Here is a 7,832-nt window from a genome sequence, read left to right as displayed (position 1 = left end):
ATAATACTATATCATGACTAGTAGGACTATAACCTCTCTGTATAATACTATATCATGACTAGTAGGACTATAACCTCTCTGTATAATATCATGACTAGTAGGACTATAACCTCTCTGTATAATATCATGACTAGTAGGACTATAACCTCTCTGTATAATATCATGACTAGTAGGTCTATAACCTCTCTGTATAATATCATGACTAGTAGAACTATAACCTCTCTATATAATACTATATCATGACTAGTAGGTCTATAACCTCTCTGTATAATATCATGACTAGTAGGACGATAACCTCTGTATAATATCATGACTAGTAGGACTATAACCTCTCTGTATAATACTATATCATGACTAGTAGGACTATAACCTCTCTGTATAATACTATATCATGACTAGTAGGTCTATAACCTCTCTGTATAATATCATGACTAGTAGGTCTATAACCTCTCTGTATAATATCATGACTAGTAGGTCTATAACCTCTCTGTATAATACTATATCATGACTAGTAGGTCTATAACCTCTCTGTATAATATCATGACTAGTAGGACTATAACCTCTCTGTATATCATGACTAGTAGGTCTATAACCTCTCTGTATAATATCATGACTAGTAGGACTATAATCTCTCTGTATAATATCATGACTAGTAGGTCTATAACCTCTCTGTATAATATCATGACTAGTAGGACTATAACCTCTCTGTATAATATCATGACTAGTAGGACTATAACCTCTCTGTATAATACTATATCATGACTAGTAGGTCTATAACCTCTCTGTATAATATCATGACTAGTAGGACTATAACCTCTCTGTATAATATCATGACTAGTAGGACTATAACCTCTCTGTATAATATCATGACTAGTAGGACTATAACCTCTCTGTATAATATCATGACTAGTAGGACTATAACCTCTCTGTATAATATCATGAATAGTAGGACTATAACCTCTCTGTATAATATCATGACTAGTAGGTCTATAACCTCTCTGTATAATATCATGACTAGTAGGTCTATAACCTCTCTGTATAATACTATATCATGACTAGTAGGTCTATAATCTCTCTGTATATCATGACTAGTAGGACTATAACCTCTCTGTATAATATCATGACTAGTAGGACTATAACCTCTCTGTATAATATCATGACTAGTAGGACTATAACCTCTCTGTATAATATCATGACTAGTAGGACTATAACCTCTCTGTATAATATCATGACTAGTAGGACTATAACCTCTCTGTATAATACTATATCATGACTAGTAGGACTATAACCTCTCTGTATAATATCATGACTAGTAGGACTATAACCTCTCTGTATAATACTATATCATGACTAGTAGGTCTATAACCTCTCTGTATAATATCATGACTAGTAGGACTATAACCTCTCTGTATAATATCATGACTAGTAGGACTATAACCTCTCTGTATAATATCATGACTAGTAGGACTATAATCTCTCTGTATATCATGACTAGTAGGACTATAACCTCTCTGTATAATATCATGACTAGTAGGACTATAACCTCTCTATATAATACTATATCATGACTAGTAGGACTATAACCTCTCTGTATAATACTATATCATGACTAGTAGGACTATAACCTCTCTATATAATACTATATCATGACTAGTAGGACTATAACCTCTCTGTATAATATCATGACTAGTAGGACTATAACCTCTCTGTATAATATCATGACTAGTAGGACTATAACCTCTCTGTATAATATCATGACTAGTAGGACTATAACCTCTCTGTATAATACTATATCATGACTAGTAGGTCTATAACATCTCTGTATAATATCATGACTAGTAGGTCTATAACCTCTCTGTATAATATCATGACTAGTAGGACTATAACCTCTCTGTATAATATCATGACTAGTAGGACTATAACCTCTCTGTATAATATCATGACTAGTAGGACTATAACCTCTGTATAATATCATGACTAGTAGGACTATAACCTCTCTGTATAATACTATATCATGACTAGTAGGACTATAACCTCTCTGTATAATACTATATCATGACTAGTAGGTCTATAACCTCTCTGTATAATATCATGACTAGTAGGTCTATAACCTCTCTGTATAATATCATGACTAGTAGGTCTATAACCTCTCTGTATAATACTATATCATGACTAGTAGGTCTATAACCTCTCTGTATAATATCATGACTAGTAGGACTATAACCTCTCTGTATATCATGACTAGTAGGTCTATAACCTCTCTGTATAATATCATGACTAGTAGGACTATAATCTCTCTGTATATCATGACTAGTAGGTCTATAACCTCTCTGTATAATATCATGACTAGTAGGACTATAACCTCTCTGTATAATATCATGACTAGTAGGACTATAACCTCTCTGTATAATACTATATCATGACTAGTAGGTCTATAACCTCTCTGTATAATATCATGACTAGTAGGACTATAACCTCTCTGTATAATATCATGACTAGTAGGACTATAACCTCTCTGTATAATATCATGACTAGTAGGACTATAATCTCTCTGTATATCATGACTAGTAGGACTATAACCTCTCTGTATAATATCATGACTAGTAGGACTATAACCTCTCTATATAATACTATATCATGACTAGTAGGACTATAACCTCTCTGTATAATACTATATCATGACTAGTAGGACTATAACCTCTCTATATAATACTATATCATGACTAGTAGGACTATAACCTCTCTGTATAATATCATGACTAGTAGGACTATAACCTCTCTGTATAATATCATGACTAGTAGGACTATAACCTCTCTGTATAATATCATGACTAGTAGGACTATAACCTCTCTGTATAATACTATATCATGACTAGTAGGTCTATAACATCTCTGTATAATATCATGACTAGTAGGTCTATAACCTCTCTGTATAATATCATGACTAGTAGGACTATAACCTCTCTGTATAATATCATGACTAGTAGGACTATAACCTCTCTGTATAATATCATGACTAGTAGGACGATAACCTCTGTATAATATCATGACTAGTAGGACTATAACCTCTCTGTATAATACTATATCATGACTAGTAGGACTATAACCTCTCTGTATAATACTATATCATGACTAGTAGGTCTATAACCTCTCTGTATAATATCATGACTAGTAGGTCTATAACCTCTCTGTATAATATCATGACTAGTAGGTCTATAACCTCTCTGTATAATACTATATCATGACTAGTAGGTCTATAACCTCTCTGTATAATATCATGACTAGTAGGACTATAACCTCTCTGTATATCATGACTAGTAGGTCTATAACCTCTCTGTATAATATCATGACTAGTAGGACTATAATCTCTCTGTATATCATGACTAGTAGGTCTATAACCTCTCTGTATAATATCATGACTAGTAGGACTATAACCTCTCTGTATAATATCATGACTAGTAGGACTATAACCTCTCTGTATAATACTATATCATGACTAGTAGGTCTATAACCTCTCTGTATAATATCATGACTAGTAGGACTATAACCTCTCTGTATAATATCATGACTAGTAGGACTATAACCTCTCTGTATAATATCATGACTAGTAGGACTATAACCTCTCTGTATAATATCATGACTAGTAGGACTATAACCTCTCTGTATAATATCATGAATAGTAGGACTATAACCTCTCTGTATAATATCATGACTAGTAGGTCTATAACCTCTCTGTATAATATCATGACTAGTAGGTCTATAACCTCTCTGTATAATACTATATCATGACTAGTAGGTCTATAATCTCTCTGTATATCATGACTAGTAGGACTATAACCTCTCTGTATAATATCATGACTAGTAGGACTATAACCTCTCTGTATAATATCATGACTAGTAGGACTATAACCTCTCTGTATAATATCATGACTATAATATAACCTCTCTGTATAATATCATGACTAGTAGGACTATAACCTCTCTGTATAATACTATATCATGACTAGTAGGACTATAACCTCTCTGTATAATATCATGACTAGTAGGACTATAACCTCTCTGTATAATACTATATCATGACTAGTAGGTCTATAACCTCTCTGTATAATATCATGACTAGTAGGACTATAACCTCTCTGTATAATATCATGACTAGTAGGACTATAACCTCTCTGTATAATATCATGACTAGTAGGACTATAATCTCTCTGTATATCATGACTAGTAGGACTATAACCTCTCTGTATAATATCATGACTAGTAGGACTATAACCTCTCTATATAATACTATATCATGACTAGTAGGACTATAACCTCTCTGTATAATACTATATCATGACTAGTAGGACTATAACCTCTCTATATAATACTATATCATGACTAGTAGGACTATAACCTCTCTGTATAATATCATGACTAGTAGGACTATAACCTCTCTGTATAATATCATGACTAGTAGGACTATAACCTCTCTGTATAATATCATGACTAGTAGGACTATAACCTCTCTGTATAATACTATATCATGACTAGTAGGTCTATAACATCTCTGTATAATATCATGACTAGTAGGTCTATAACCTCTCTGTATAATATCATGACTAGTAGGACTATAACCTCTCTGTATAATATCATGACTAGTAGGACTATAACCTCTCTGTATAATATCATGACTAGTAGGACTATAACCTCTCTGTATAATACTATATCATGACTAGTAGGTCTATAACCTCTCTGTATAATATCATGACTAGTAGGTCTATAACATCTCTGTATAATATCATGACTAGTAGGACTATAACCTTTCTGTATAATATCATGACTAGTAGGTCTATAACCTCTCTGTATAATATCATGACTAGTAGGACTATAACCTCTCTGTATAATATCATGACTAGTAGGACTATAACCTCTCTGTATAATATCATGACTAGTAGGTCTATAACCTCTCTGTATAATATCATGACTAGTAGGACTATAACCTCTCTGTATAATATCATGACTAGTAGGTCTATAACCTCTCTGTATAATATCATGACTAGTAGGACTATAACCTCTCTGTATAATACTATATCATGACTAGTAGGTCTATAACCTCTCTGTATAATATCATGACTAGTAGGACTATAACCTCTCTGTATAATATCATGACTAGTAGGACTATAATCTCTCTGTATATCATGACTAGTAGGACTATAACCTCTCTGTATAATATCATGACTAGTAGGACTATAACCTCTCTGTATAATACTATATCATGACTAGTAGGACTATAACCTCTCTGTATAATATCATGACTAGTAGGACTATAATCTCTCTGTATATCATGACTAGTAGGACTATAACCTCTCTGTATAATATCATGACTAGTAGGTCTATAACCTCTCTGTATAATATCATGACTAGTAGGACTATAACCTCTCTGTATAATATCATGACTAGTAGGACTATAACCTCTCTGTATAATATCATGACTAGTAGGACTATAACCTCTCTGTATAATACTATATCATGACTAGTAGGTCTATAACCTCTCTGTATAATATCATGACTAGTAGGACTATAACCTCTCTGTATAATACTATATCATGACTAGTAGGTCTATAACCTCTCTGTATAATATCATGACTAGTAGGTCTATAACATCTCTGTATAATATCATGACTAGTAGGTCTATAACCTCTCTGTATAATACTATATCATGACTAGTAGGACTATAACCTCTCTGTATAATACTATATCATGACTAGTAGGACTATAACCTCTCTGTATAATATCATGACTAGTAGGACTATAACCTCTCTGTATAATATCATGACTAGTAGGACTATAACCTCTCTGTATAATATCATGACTAGTAGGACTATAATCTCTCTGTATATCATGACTAGTAGGACTATAACCTCTCTGTATAATATCATGACTAGTAGGTCTATAACCTCTCTGTATAATACTATATCATGACTAGTAGGACTATAACCTCTCTGTATAATATCATGACTAGTAGGACTATAACCTCTCTGTATAATATCATGACTAGTAGGACTATAATCTCTCTGTATAATACTATATCATGACTAGTAGGACTATAACCTCTCTGTATAATACTATATCATGACTAGTAGGACTATAACCTCTCTGTATAATACTATATCATGACTAGTAGGACTATAACCTCTCTGTATAATACTATATCATGACTAGTAGGACTATAACCTCTCTGTATAATATCATGACTAGTAGGACTATAACCTCTCTGTATAATATCATGACTAGTAGGACTATAACCTCTCTGTATAATATCATGACTAGTAGGACTATAACCTCTCTGTATAATATCATGACTAGTAGGACTATAACCTCTCTGTATAATATCATGACTAGTAGGACTATAACCTCTCTGTATAATATCATGACTAGTAGGACTATAACCTCTCTGTATAATATCATGACTAGTAGGACTATAACCTCTCTGTATAATATCATGACTAGTAGGTCTATAACATCTCTGTATAATATCATGACTAGTAGGACTATAACCTCTCTGTATAATACTATATCATGACTAGTAGGTCTATAACCTCTCTGTATAATATCATGACTAGTAGGTCTATAACATCTCTGTATAATATCATGACTAGTAGGACTATAACCTCTCTGTATAATATCATGACTAGTAGGACTATAACCTCTCTGTATAATACTATATCATGACTAGTAGGCCTATAACCTCTCTGTATAATATCATGACTAGTAGGACTATAACCTCTCTGTATAATATCATGACTAGTAGGACTATAACCTCTCTGTATAATATCATGACTAGTAGGACTATAACCTCTCTGTATAATATCATGACTAGTAGGTCTATAACCTCTCTGTATAATATCATGACTAGTAGGACTATAACCTCTCTGTATAATATCATGACTAGTAGGTTGTCGGTCTATAACCTCTCTGTATAATATCATGACTAGTAGGACTATAACCTCTCTGTATAATATCATGACTAGTAGGACTATAACCTCTCTGTGGCTCTCTGTATAATATCATGACTAGTAGGTCTATAACCTCTCTGTATAATATCATGACTAGTAGGACTATAACCTCTCTGTATAATATCATGACTAGTAGGACTATAACCTCTCTGTATAATATCATGACTAGTAGGAATATGGAGAGAAATGATTAACCGTGTAGTGTCCACTTGATGGCAGTACATACACTTGTTATAATGACTATTGTGTTGTTGGTCCTTTGTGGCTCATTCTCTGTGGCTCTATTGTGTTGTCGGTCCTTTGTGGCTCATTCTCTGTGGCTCTATTGTGTTGTTGGTTCTTTGTGGCTCATTCTCTGTGGCTCTATTGTGTTGTCGGTCCTTTGTGGCTCATTCTCTGTGGCTCTATTGTGTTGTTGGTCCTTTGTGGCTCATTCTCTGTGGCTCTATTGTGTTGTTGGTCCTTTGTGGCTCATTCTCTGTGGCTCTATTGTGTTGTTGGTCCTTTGTGGCTCATTCTCTGTGGCTCTATTGTGTTGTTGGTCCTTTGTGGCTCATTCTCTGTGGCTCTATTGTGTTGTTGGTCCTTTGTGGCTCATTCTCCGTGGCTCTATTGTCTTGTTGGTCCTTTGTGGCTCATTCTCTGTGGCTCTATTGTGTTGTTGGTCCTTTGTGGCTCATTCTCTGTGGCTCTATTGTGTTGTTGGTCCTTTGTGGCTCATTCTCTGTGGCTCTATTGTGTTGTTGGTCCTTTGTGGCTCATTCTCTGTGGCTCTATTGTGTTGTTGGTCCTTTGTGGCTCATTCTCTGTTGCTCTATTGTGTTGTTGGTCCTT

This window comes from Oncorhynchus gorbuscha, unplaced genomic scaffold, assembly GCF_021184085.1.
Source record: "Oncorhynchus gorbuscha isolate QuinsamMale2020 ecotype Even-year unplaced genomic scaffold, OgorEven_v1.0 Un_scaffold_554, whole genome shotgun sequence".
NCBI lineage: Eukaryota > Metazoa > Chordata > Actinopteri > Salmoniformes > Salmonidae > Oncorhynchus > Oncorhynchus gorbuscha.
Note: the sequence above shows the minus strand (reverse complement) of the source record.